Below are 14025 nucleotides of genomic sequence, written 5' to 3' on the forward strand. Positions count from 1 at the left end.
ATCTCTTCCATTTGGCTGTTCCTGAGTTGTATTATTTACAATAAAGCTGTAATAGAAAGCAGAGAGCTTCCCTAAGCTGGGAGTTGCTCTGGCAAATTACTGAACCTGAGTGGGGTTGTGGGAACCTCCATATTTACAGTTGGCTAGGCAGAAGTGAGGCAAAGGCAATGGCACCCCACTCCAGCACTCTTGCCTGGAAAATCCCATGGACAGAGGAGCCTGGTAGGCTGCAGTCCATGGGGTCGCTAAGTCGGACACGACTGAGCAACTTCACTTTTCACTTTCATACATTGGAGAAGGAAATGGTAACCCACTCCAGTGTTCTTGCCTGGAGAATCCCAGGGACGGGGGAGCCTGGTGGGCTGCCGTCTATGGGGTCGCACAGAGTCGGACACAACTGAAGCAACTTAGCAGCAGCAGCAGCAGCAGGCAGAAGTGAAAGTTGTCTGGGAACCCCATTTGTGGCTGGTGTCCAAAATGGAACTAAGCCCTTAACTGGTGGGGTCTGTGCTAACTCTGGGTAATTAATTTCACATTGAATTTAATTATTGGACACCCAGTTGCTGTCAGAGAATTGGAAAATAGGAGTTGGAATGATATGCCATGCTTAAGTTGATTCAGTCATGTCTGACTGTTTGCAACCCAGGGACCACAGCCAGCCAGGCTCCTCTGTCCATGGGGTTTTTCATGCAGGAATACTGGAGTGATATAGTTGGGGATAAAATGGTGAACAAGAAGAGACATTTTCTGCTCTTACAAAATTTATAAGTATTTCTATGAGTGCATTGGGTTAGGTAGCACCCTGCTGTGTATTACCCAGTTGCCCCTCCAGATCTCCTCACTCTGATCATTAGAGGCTGACTCTTAATGGACCCCTTCAGTGGGCCCCCTGTTCTGTCTCTGGTTGGATTTGATCAGTCGGGACCCTGACAGAACACTGGAAAGGGGAGGAGGAGGAGGTCAGGGTATTTATCCTCCTTACTCCTATCTTGTTGGGGACACCTTGGACAGTGTCCCTAGATTGAAAAGCACTACTCTCTTCATGACAGTCTTCTCTACATGACTTTCTTTCTCCAGGTTCTGCCAACCCACCCCCCTCCTCCTTGTCTCCTTATGCCTAGAGTTGGTAACAGTGGCTCAGTTCCCAACCCTGATTATTGCCCAAAGTCCCTTGTGGTTTTACTTTACCCTGAGTACACTTTTGTAAAAGTTCCTTAGTACAGAAGCCTTTGAATTATTCTGATTTGAGTGTTCCATCTTATCGGGATCCCAACTAATTACAAGCACTGTCCATTTAATTGTGAGATTGATGCTGGCTAAGTGTGTTGATTTATGTTTTGATATTGTTGATGCTACTATTTCATGTAATTTAGCCAGTTGCTTCTTAAGAAGGTCACCCTACGATTGCTTCTTAGCAATGATAAGATCATCTCATGGAATAGAATGCTTATCTTTATATTTTCTTTGGCAGGAGAGTGTACATTCAGCGAGGTAAAGTGAAGGGTAACTAGGACATCAGTTCTGTTTTATAGCATTTAGAATAGCAATTTCAGTTGCCAAAATGCTCTTCTTACCAACTGTGATTCTGGCATTAAACTGTATTCTAGGCTTTGAAGGTGCATAGCCTGGGGTTTATACCAAGATCATACATGCTGATGAGAGCTTGATAAAGGGTGCACAAAGTCATTATTATTAACTGTTTTTTTGCTGAGATGGAACAGGATAGTAGTACCCAGAAGTTCAATAGTTATGCCTGGAACATCTTTCCTTTCATAATAAACACTGGAGTGAAAGGTGTGGGAAATGAAGAAAGAACACCCAGAAATGAGTTGTAAAGACAGCACAAATGTGTGCTTTTTTGTTTACTCTACAGAGGTTCTAACACAGGGAACCATGTCATGAAATTTACATTTATTATTGATCTTTTCATCTGAACCCACCACAGCACCTTCTTTGAATCTGTTATAAGCCAGTTTTTTCAAATGATGAGTTTATTTTACTAATTTGTTTTTAACTGGAGGATAATTGCTTCACAGTGTTCTGTTGTTTCTTCTGATGTAAATCAGCCATTATTGTTGTTGTTCAGTCCCTCAGTCCCTCAGTCATGTTTGACTCTTTGCAACCCCATGAACTGCAGCACACCAGGCTTCTGTGTCCTTCACCATCTCCCGGAGCTTGCTCAAACTCATGTCCATTGAGTTGATGATGCCATCCAACCACCTCATCCTCTGTCATCCCCTTCTCCTCTTGTCTTCAATATTTCCCAACATCAGGGTCTTTTCCAGTGAGTCTGCTCTTCACATCAGGTAGCCAAAGTACTGGAGCTTTAGCTTCAGCATCAGTCCTACCAGTGAATATTCAGGGTTGATATCCTTTAGGATGGACTAGTTTGAACTCCTTGCAGTTCAAAGGACTCTCAAGAGTCTTCTCCAACACCATAGTTCAAAAACATCAATTCTTTGGTGCTCAGCCTTCATCAGTTCTTTGGTGCTCCATACATGACCACTGGAAAAACCATAGCTTTGACTTGACAGACCTTTGTTGGCAAAGTAATGTCTCTGCCTTTTATTATGCTGTCTAGGTTTGTCATAGCTTTTTTCAAAGAGCAAGCATCTTTTAATTTCATGGCTGCAATCACTGTCTGCAGTGATTGTCAAGCCCAAGAAAATAAAATCTTTCACTGTTTCCATTGTTTCCCCATCTATATGCCATGCAGTGATGGGACCAGATGCCATGATCTCAGTTTTTTGAATGTTGAGTTTTAAGCCAGCTTTTTCACTCTCCTGTTTCACCTTCATCAAAAGGCTCTTTTATTCCTCTTAACTTTCTGCCATAATGGCAGAATCAGCCATAAGTATACATAAATCCACTCTCTCTTGAACCGCCCTCCCACTCCCCATCCCATCCATCTAGGTTATCACAGAGCACTGAGTTGAACTCCCTTCATTATACAGGAGCTTCCCACTAATTATCTAACAAATGATGAATTTCTTGAAGGAAGATATAAGCTTATAAGTTTATAGCCTTTCATCAGAGTTACTTTGATCCTCCTTTCTCCCTTATTTTGCTTCCTAGAGTCATTACCTAAATATGACTTAGGATGACCAGACAGGATTATCAAAGATGATGTCAGCTTGTCTATAATCCACTGATCTATAGATAAGAGAGAAAGCTTTTCTCAGAAGATGGTGCATGTTTACATCTCAGAAGATCTGATGAGAGTCTATGTCCATTCTTGAAAGTGAAAGTGTTAGTCACTCAGTCATGTCCAACTCTTTGCAACCCCATGGACTGTAGCTTGCCGACTCCTCTGTCCATGGGATTTCCTAGAAAAGAATGTTGGAGTGGGTTGCCATTTCCTTCATCCTTGATCATTAGCTATTGGAGATACAGCGATTTCAAAGCTCATCTACCTCCTAATGCTATAGATGAGGCAACTGAGACAGAAATATTAGAAGACTTGGCTAAGAACACAGCTGTATTCATTTGCCAGGGCTCTGTCACACAGACCCCACAACTGACTGGACTAAACAACTGAAATGCATTTTCTGTATTCTCCCAGTGCTGGAGGCTAGAAATCCAAAGCCAAGGTGTTGGCAGGGGTGGTTTCTTCTGATGACTGTGAGGGAAGGACCTATTCCAGGCTTCCTCTCTCCCTGGCTTATCAGTTGCCATCTCCTCCATATCTGTTCTCACCACATTCCCACTTATGTGTGTGTGTGTCCAAATTTCCTCCTCTTAGAAGTCCACCATTCATACTGGATGAGGGCCCACCTTCATGACCTCATTTTAACTTGATCATCTCTAAAAGACCCTATCTCCAAAAGAAAGTCCAATTTTAAGGTACTAGGGCTTAGCTTATAACAATAGCTGTCTAAAGATAGACTTGAAAAAAAAATAAAGATAGACTTGAATCTTGATCTTTTGATGTCTTTGTTAGGTATTTTTCACCCTTGCTATGCCATGTGCCATTTAATATTCTTGTTCCCATAGATGCAAAGAAAACCATTTTATTTTTCATAGAGGTAGGGTATAGAGATGTGATTTAAACCTTGTATTTTCTCAGACATTTCAAATCATTCAATTTAGATGAAATATAAGGTCAAAGTAAATTTCAAATAGTAAGGATCCTTATTAATAAAGCCTGAAAATAGTCATCTTGGGGATAAAGATAAGTAATGAGATTTGTATTACATCACTGAAATTATTGAACTTTAGAATTAGAGTATCAGGTTCTCCCATACTTATTCTATAAATTACAGTTTATAACATGACATTGTGTTGATAAATGCATTTGTGCAGTTATTTTCCTCTTTATTTGGATCTCTCTGTCCCTGCAAAAAGGCTTCCAGGGAAGTAAGTTTTCCTTCTAGATGTGCTATGGATAAAGCTTTGGCAGAACAATTGCCAATCCTGCCATTTAATTCTCCTAAAATCATTTGGCCAGTGTAGGGATGCCTAAAGCCTGTGTGGTTCTAAAGCAGCCCAGGTGGCACCAGATATCCTAGCAAAATGTTTGCACATTGGTAGACAGGTTATTTTTGTTAGGTTATACCAAGTGGTCTTTTAGAAAAGGTGGATTTAAATAAGACAAATTTGTCTTAGAAGTTTTTAGTTCATATATCATATCACCAAGGTCAATGTGGTTTACTTATCCTTGCATTAATGAAAACTGCTTTGATTAAAGGTCAGAACAGGAAAAAAAATAATGGGGTGTTGGACTCTTTGGTGACAACCACATTCTCCCTGTTCTCACATGGCCTAACATCCTCATTTTGAAGGAGGGAAACCTGATGATCCTCTGATCATAACATTGACATGATCAGCCCAAGAAGATAAATACACACTCTCTCAGACTTTCCACCCAGGTTGGCCTCTGTGATGTGGAACTTGGGAACAGCAGATGAAGTAGCATTTCTAACTATCTACTGACATCCAACAGGGCTACACACAAATCTGCACATGGCCTACTTCACCGACTCTTAAACTATGCCTCTTGGTATTTAAAAAAGGTAGTGAAGTGACCCCACTCCAGTACTCTTGCCTGGAAAATCCCATGGATGGAGGAGCCTGGTAGGTTCCTACCATGGTCCATGGGGTTGCTAAGAGTCGGACACGACTGAGCGACTTCACTTTCACACATTGTAGAAGGAAATGGCAACCCACTCCAGTGTTCTTGCCTGGAGAATCCCAGGGACGGGGGAGCCTGGTGGGCTGCCGTCTATGGGGTCGCACAGAGTCGGACATGACTGAAACGACTTAGCAGCAACAGCAGCAGCAGCAGCAGCAGCAGCAGCAGTGAAATGAAAGTGTTAGTTGCTTAGTTGTGTCCGACTCTTTGTGACCCCATGGACTGTAGCCCGCCAGGCTCCTCTGTCCACGGAATTCTCCAGGTAATTATACTGGAGTAGGTAGCCATTCCTTTCTCCAGAGGATCTTCCCAACCCAGGGATTGAACCCAGGTCTCCTGCATTACAGGTGGCTTCTTTACTGTCTGAGCCAAAGAGGTATTCATTTCTAGGATTTGCCCTCTATATTCCTCTCTTCTAGCAGTTTACCAAAACATATCTATTGCATCACCAGCCTTTCAGTATACACCAAGGAAGAAATGTTAGTGGTTAAAGAAATCTGGAAGATGCCACATACTGCATCCCTCTTTTAGCTATTCATGTTGCATACTGGAATATTGAAGGCTTGGCAGCATCTTGCAAGAAGCAGCACTGAGCTTCCTTTAGTCAGTTTCCAAAGTCTTCTGAGCAGGGAACCATTTGTTCATGTAAACCTGTAAGATGTAAGCAGCACATTTTGAGAAATATTGTACAAAACTTGCTTACGTCAAAGAAATATATACACTGGAAAAGAATTTGGTGGGAATTCCCTGGTGGTTCAGTGGTTAACACTCTGTGCTTCCAATGCAGGGGACAGGAGTTCGATCCCTGGTTGGTGAATTAAGATCCCACATGCTGTGTGGTGTGGCAAAAAATAAAAGACCTTAGATCAAGTTTATAGGTAATGTAGCAAGAGAGCTGCAGATCTCTCTCTCTCTCTCTCTCTTTCTCTCTTTCTCTCTCTCTCTCTCTCTCTCTCTCTCTGGATACTTGAGTGACTCACAATCTTTGTAATCTCTGCGAAATATTCCTTGTGGCTGATTAGCAGAGAGGAAGTACTGAAATAGCCTAGCCAGGTTTTTCACTCATGAAGATCTTTCTTAACTGTGGGGGGTAGATGACTGTTTTGTATGTGCACATATGGCTTCCCTGACAGCTCAGATGGTCAAGAATCCATCTACAATGTAGGAGACCTGGGTTTGATTCTTGGGTTGGGAAAAACCCCTGGAGAAGAGAATGGCTACTTACTCCAGTATTCTTGCCTAAAGAATCCCACAGACAGAGGAGCCTGGTAGGCTACAGCCCATGGGGTTGCAAAGAGTCGGACACAACTGAGTGACTAGCACAACCACATGTGAGAGAAAGGGTGAGTGTGTGTGTGTGTGTGTGTGTGTGTGTGTGTGTGTGTGTGTGTGTATGTATGTGTCTCCTGGATAATCAGATAGCTTAAAAAAAAAACTACTGGGCTCATAATCAGAAGGTCTGATACCATAGATGTGAGATGTGACATCTCCACCAGTTAGCATGGGTGTTATTGCACAAACCCCATCCCTCTGTCACGAGGCAGGCCTTTAGTACCCAGCAAGCCTCCCTGTCTACTGGGGACCTTAGCAAATATAGTCTGAAGGTGAAGAGGAGGAAGTTGTCAGGCTGATGACATAATGTCTAAGAATGTGGGTCACCTTGAGGGGAGCAGAGTGTTTGGTCCAAAGGGCTGCCTTTCCTGAGGGGGATAGGAGTGGAATGTCTGACACCCTGAAGCAACCATTCCTCCTGACTGGCCTTGATGGATGCTGGGTCTAGATGCTCCTGTAACAAAGACCCTTTGGTGTTGAATAACAGAAACAATCTTTGAGCCAGCTTAAGGAAAAAAGAGAATATATTGGGTAGATATTTAAGCATATGATGGAATTTAAACACTTGGAAGGGTCAAATCTTCAGAAAGTTCAGAAACATGATGGCTCAAGGGGTCTGCTTTCCACTCTCAATTCCCCAGAGTCTCAGCTCCAATTTTGGGTGAAATGTCCACCCTAAGGCCATTTAGTTGTGATGTATCTGTTGGTTCAGGAGCATGTGGCAACATCTTGATCTCATAGAAAGTGGGTCCCTTCTCCAGCCCCAGGAGATACGGTGTGACAGTCTAAACCAGTCACTGTGATCTCACTGCCCTGTGTCGGGAACTGGTCTGCAGATGGCCTTGAGACCCAATACTAGGGCAGGAGATATAAATAGAAAAGGGCTGGATATGGATTCTGAGAGAGCTTTTGTTTTCCCAGGAAGAAGGAACAACAAATTCACACGGCATGGTTTTTTCTCCCTTTGTTTTTCCCCTTCTTTGGAGTTCAGAAATAATGCCTAGTGGTGCCAGGATGTGACTGAGATGTGACAAGCACCAGATGAGAGGTGTATACTAGGAGCAGGCGGTTTAGAGGAGAGAAAGCCAAGATGTCTACATAATAGAGCTGTCACACTGACACCAGACCCAATACCTCTTGATTGGTTCCTGAGAAAATGATTCGTTTGTTGACATTGCAGTGCACTACAATAGGGTGTTGTTATCGTTGTTACTTGCGACCTAAATCATTCCTAAGTGAAAAAGTTACATAGGATAAGTATAGATGTTGGGGGCCAGTTCCTACAGATCAAAGAGAGATTCTCAGAGCTTTAATGGGGGACAAGACAGAAATAGCTCAGGAAATAGGGACATATTTAGAGGTGTCTACGAAATCTCCCCTGGAGCCTTGAAATCTTACTACCATGGCAGAGCACGGTGAGAGAAGCCCTCTTGGCACCAGAACACACCTGTCCTAGATAGAATTAACTCATTAACTCATACATTAGTTTTACTAATTTTTTTATCAATTCCTTATTATCTGCTAGATATTTTTCTACATGTTGGGAATAGATTGGAGAAGACTGAGGAGATTTTGGTTCTCATTAAATTAACATTCTAAAGGGGACATAGTTAATAAACCAGAAAGGTAAATGAACAGAATCATTCCAAGTAGTGAGAAGTGCTATATGAAATATAAAACACAGTGTTGTGATAGAGAGTCTGGGAGGGTGTGAGTGTGGAAGACTTAAGAAAGTAACGCTGGAAATAAAACTTGAATTGCATAAAAGTGCCAGCTGTATGAGACCCGGGGACCAAGCTTTTCTGAAGGGAATGGCCAGTGCAGAGGCCCTTACCAGGGTGAGCATGATGGGCTGGACACACAGACTGCATTATTAATGGGTGTCCAGTGCACGGCGATCCGGGAGGCCACCCATGCTTATCTCATTGTGACCGTTCCCACCACTCAGCTCGTGGGCATTGTGATGGATCTTGAGGCTGCTGATGGGGTGACTGTTCCCAGCATCTGCTTCAGGCTGGGATGGGATGGCTGGGGGCGGGGAGCCTGGGTAACAGACTGTGATCAGAGCCAGATCATTCAGCTGGCATGCAGCTGCTTCAAGACCATGCTCCAGTCATTTCCTCAAGATACAGTGGCCACATTTGATGTGTCTCTGTGGAAAGACCTGGCTCTGGCTCCCAGCTTGCTACAGCTGGTCATACCCAACATCATTTTCAAGTGATACTTATCAGTGAAGCAGTCACATGAGATCGTAGGGCTTGAAGCACCCTCAAAGGCCATCCTATCTGGCATTTCTTACATGTCTGGCATGACCCAGAACGAAAGTGTTGGAATGCCACCACCCCTACTTCTGGCAGGTTGCTGGCTAAACCAGATATCCACCTAGTTCTGGTGTAGAATTCAACTCTGCTTAACACTTGAACTTGGGGGCAATTAATTATTAGAGCTGTCAGATTTTCTCATGGATCCTATATGACTGGTCAGATGTTAGGCATACGTTCACTTTAGGAGGTAAGGTAACTGCAAGTAGCCAAACTACCATTTAAAAGCCCTGGCTCATTATTTTCTAATAACAACATGTGAGATAAAGAATTTTATATATATTTGTGTAGGATATGATTATATAAATTAATTAAATATAAATCTATTATATTTAAATTATTAATGACATCACTCACGATGCTCCTATTCTTATTTTTTCTGTGGCTTGATAAAATATTCTCAGAGAAATGTTAGTATGTCTGTGATTATATATTTTTTCTTCTCCTTTATATTTCTTCTGATTTTTGCCTTACGTATCTTTGCTTTTTTGCTGTTAAGGTGTCTAATGGTGTAAGATGTCTATATTCTTTGTGAAATTATGCCTTTTATCATTAAAAATACTCATCATTGTTTCATTTTAAATAAATTAATTAATTTTAAAAATAAGTAAAAACCCTGGCTTGCTTCTCCTAAATCTAGGATGAAATGGATTATAAAATATCAAAGTTGGAAGAGACTTCAGTGATCAATATCCCTCCTAAGAGATGAAAAATAAAAAAGGAAAAATAACTTAACCAAAGTTAACATTAATAGAAAGGAAACAATAGAAAGTTTTTGGGTATCCACATGGGTCTTTCACAGATGTTTACATCATTTTGTTGTTTTGCTTTGACTTATGGAACAAAGGGGAAAAAAATTCCTGGGTCAACAATGTGAAAGTGTACGATCACAGTTCTCCTCGCCCCTGTCTGGTTCCACTCTCACTACCCTATATAGCAAGATTCTTTTTCTCATTTCACAGACGAGGAAAGTACATCCATTTAGTTAGTAGGTGGCAGTACTGAACTCGAGCTTAAGCCTTCCGATTATCTAACATCATTTCCAAATCCATCACTACTGTCATTCTCTGGGGGTTGAGGAACGTAGCAGAAATTAGCCATAACTTAGACGGGGTAGAATACACAGGAGCCCCAAAGCCAACGTGGTTGCTACAAGCCGTAAGGAGAGGATTCTGATGTCACCTTCAGTTCAGTTCAGTTCAGTTCAGTCGCTCAGTCGTGTCCGACTCTTTGCGACCCCATGAATCGCAGCACGCCAGGCCTCTCTGTCCATCACCAACGTCCATCGAGTCAGTGATGTCATCCAGCCATCTCACCCTCTGTCGCCCCTTCTCCTCCTGCCCCCAACCCCTCTCAGAATCAGGGTCTTTTCCAATGAGTCAACTCTTCATATGAGGTGGCCAAAGTACTGGAGTTTTAGCTTTAGCATCATTCCTTCCAAAGAACACCCAGGACTGATCTCCTTCAGAATGGACTGGTTGGATCTCCTTGATGTCACCTTCACTAGTGTGTAAATACTTCCCTCTTAAAGTTACTTTATCTGAAGCAGAGGCTCCTGGCTGTAACATAACCTGGTGCTGTCATTTCAATAACCACCTTCATTTATTTTAAATACCACCTCCTGGACAGAGGGGCGCATAGAAGCCCAGGCTATTAGAACCAACTGGCTGGGTTCAAATCCCAGCCCTACCACTTCTTCTGGGTGACCTGAAGGATATTATTATACTTAACCTTCCAGTATCTCAGTTTTCTTATCTACAAAATGGGGTAGCAGTAGTGTCTTCCTGAGAAGGTGGTGATGACTAAATGAGGTCAAGTATTTAGAAGAGTAAATGTTGAGTAAAGGTTAATTGTTACATTTGCTCTCAGGACAACAGAAGGAATTCTGTCACAGGTCTGAGTTTTCTCCAGCAGTATGAAAAGAGTAATTTCTCTCTCTCTCTTTTAAAAAAAATTTATTTAGCTATTTGGCTGCTCAAAATTTTAAATGTGCCATGGGAGACATTTAGTTGTGGTGAAGTGAGTGAAGTTGCTTAGTCATGTCCGACTCTTTGCGACCCCATGGACTGTAGCCTACCAGGCTCCTCTGTCCATGGGATTTTCCAGGCAATAGTACTGGAGTGGGCTGCCATTTCCTTCTCCAGGGGATCTTCCCGGCCCAGGGATCGAACCCAGGTCTCCCACATTGTAGACAGACGCTTTACCATCTAAGCCACCAGGGAAAATTGTGGTATAGGGATCAAACCCAAACCCCCTGAATTGGGAGTGTGGAATCTTAGCCGCTGGACTGCTGGGGAAGTCTTGAAAAGAATACTTTCACAGCTCATGATAATGGATAGGCATCCCAGAGTGAGAAGTGTCTAAAAACATATTCCCATACAGTTGAATGCTTGACTCCAGAGTAAGATGTATTCCTGGCGCTCTACTGCAAGAGTTACCTTCTTTTTGAACAGCAGAAAGCTCTGGCTTATGCACTCAAAAAGCTAAAGCTGACCCAGAAGTTATGCTTAGAGAAGAAAAAGAAGAAGAAAGAGCCTCTTATGTAACTTGAAGAGCATAACGGACCCAATGATAAAAACCACTGCCATGAACTTTTCTGAAGCATAATAAATCTCTGCCAGCCATTGCCAAGGTATCATTTGTCGTTTTGTTTTTGTCTTAAAATAGACTAGAAAAAATGTTAATAAGCCCCCTCCCATTAGATTGTGTATTACATTGTGAAAGGTAGGAAATGCTATTATTTCAAGTTTTTTCCATCTTCTAAAATAACCCTCTGTGTGTTTTATGGCTCCTTAGCAGTATTCTGACTTTAATTTGACGGTGACCCCTGACTTTGTCTAGATCTCCCATGCAGCTGAATCTTCCCTCTGCTCTGTTTTTCTTTCTCTTTTTGCTTATACTTTCTGCACGTTTAGATCATCTTTCTACCAACCTTTCAGTGATTCAGTGTTTTGTTTCAATGCATGAGCGAAGTTGGAAAACAGAGCCAAGTGACAAGCTGTGAAGCAGCAGCTCAGCCGCGCAGATCAAGTGAGCTTTGTGCTCTTTCTAGTCAGAGCAAGTGTGGCCTTGGTGGACTGTAGGGAACAGTGTCTCTCAGGTAAAAATAAGTTGCTAAGATTCACACCAGAATGATGCAAATCTTTCATTTGCAAACAGATCCTGAAATGGGAGCCATGTGGAAAGAGGACTGACTTGGAAATCAGGTTCAGGGTCCTGCCTAGCTTTCTTCCAGATGATCCCACCAATCAGCCATCTGGTCTCAGGTAAGCATCTGTGACTTACAAAATATTTTTTTAATCAACAACAAAAATTAGGGAGAATACAATAACAAAACTGTGTGTGCTATCGAGTTTTAAGCAACCCCAACATTGGGATGAGTTCATTTCAGACCTAGTTCTTTGTGGATTCCTGCTTTACCCCTGATTCCCTTCCTCCCACCCCAGAGATTAACACTGTCCTGAATTTGCATCCTTCGTACTTCTTCTGTATACACATGTATCTTTCAACAGTGGGTACTCTGTTTTGCATGTTTTAAAACTTTAAACTTTATCTACATATCATTCTTCAACTTGCTTTTTCAATGAATTTAGCATTAGCTTTCAGCAACAAATCTCTGGTCCATTCATTTTAACTAGTATATATTCTAATGATTTGTGAATAGACATCAGTCTACCTGTTAATCTATCTATCTCCATTCTCCTGTTGATGAGTAATTAGCTGCTGCTGCTGCTAAGTCGTTTCAGTCATGTCCGACTCTGTGCGACCCCATAGACAGCAGCCCACCAGGCTCCCCCGTCCCTGGGATTCTCCAGGCAAGAACACTGGAGTGGGTTCCCATTTCCTTCTCCAATGCATGAAAGTGAAAAGTGAAAGGGAAGTCGCTCAGTCGTGTCTGACTCTTAGCGACCCCATGGACTGCAGCCCACCAGGTTCCTCCATCCATGGGATTTTCCAGGCGAGAGTACTGGAGTGGGGTGCCATTGCCTTCTCCGTGAGTAATTAGATTGTTTCTAATTTTGCACTATGGTGAGCAATGCTTTGACCAGTGTTCTTGTTCATTTTCTGTACTAACATACAAAAGCTTCTCAAAAACGTTTTGTCTATATTCACAGTAAAACATACACTGTACATGGAAACCCAGAACATACAAGTGTACATTTCTGTGTATCTGTGTATACATTGTATGTGGAAAAAAGTTTCTCAAAATAACACTCTTGTTGTCTATTCAGTTATGATCCAGATTGATTTAGTCTATTTCACATACCAAAAAAATAGGCCATTTGCAATTTACTAAAGTGATTCCGTGACCCAGTAGTGCATCTCCACACTGTTCTGGGGCACATACTTGGCCGTGAAATTGCTGGGTCATAGGTTACACCCATTTTCAAATTGATGAGTTTATGCCTTTGTGAGTTCATTTGATATGTTTAAATGGATATTTGCATATAGCCAGCATTCTAGGGGTTTCTAAGAGGCAGCTTTTTGAGTTATTTAGTGGCTGGAAATGGAAATTCCATTTTAGCTTTATGGGTTTCAGTTTTTTAATCTGTCACAAGAAGTCGAAATAAAACAAAATACTAGATTCTTCAATGTTTTGCAGATTACTTTCCCTTCAGTCCCAAAGTCCTGAAGAGGGCTTCAGGTTCTGTTCTAATGTGTGTAAGCTGTAGGTAGAGTGGGGTTTAAGGGAGCAAAAGGAGGAGTATGAGGAGGTGGAATCTGGAGCCTTTTACCATGGTCCCAACCCAAGGAGCCCATTTCAATATTTATCCATTGTATTTCCATTGTGTGCAGCTCAAAAATATTCTGAAACTTTGGGTTTAAATGTTCTCAAGTCTCTTTCCAGATCTAAACTTGAATGAAAAGAACGTTTGCATCTCTGGACCCTTTAAAATTGCAGCCAGTATTAGAGCACATGATGACTTAGGGCATAGGGCATTGGCAAAAAGTGTTGGTTAACCCAAGTTCTTTATGGATTTCCAACACTGTGGAATATGACTTGGAAAGGATGATTTCAGAGTACTGTAGGGCAGTAAGTTTGGTGCACTCTTGGCTGGGACTGCCCCTGTGGGACAGCCAAGTGTACTCTGTTCTATGGGCTACATCCAGAAGAGGCTGCTTTAAAGGATTTTTCTATTGCAGTAGTGTTTATTTACAGTGTTGTATCAGTTTCATGTGTACAGCAAAGTGATTCAGTTTTATATACAGATTCAACGCAATCCCTATTAAGCTACCAAC

General features: G+C 42.1%; 1 long non-coding RNA gene across 5 annotated transcripts in view; it reads left to right on the forward strand.

Annotated features, from left to right (window-relative positions):
• Positions 1-14025, forward strand: part of LOC147366957 (uncharacterized) — a 343959-nt gene that overhangs the window by 284756 nt on the left and 45178 nt on the right. For 3 of the 5 annotated variants that reach the window (XR_015169635.1, XR_015169636.1, XR_015169637.1), the window contains 2 exons: positions 11238-11416; positions 11944-12050. This is a non-coding gene — a long non-coding RNA (uncharacterized LOC147366957). The remainder of the gene's footprint in view (positions 1-11237; positions 11417-11943; positions 12051-14025) is intronic. The other 2 variants (XR_015169638.1, XR_015169639.1) reach the window with 2 other exon arrangements.

This window comes from Bos grunniens, chromosome 8 (genome assembly GCF_055505025.1).
Source record: "Bos grunniens cultivar Pamir isolate PY7600 chromosome 8, Bosgru_T2T1.0, whole genome shotgun sequence".
NCBI classification, from domain to species: domain Eukaryota; kingdom Metazoa; phylum Chordata; class Mammalia; order Artiodactyla; family Bovidae; genus Bos; species Bos grunniens.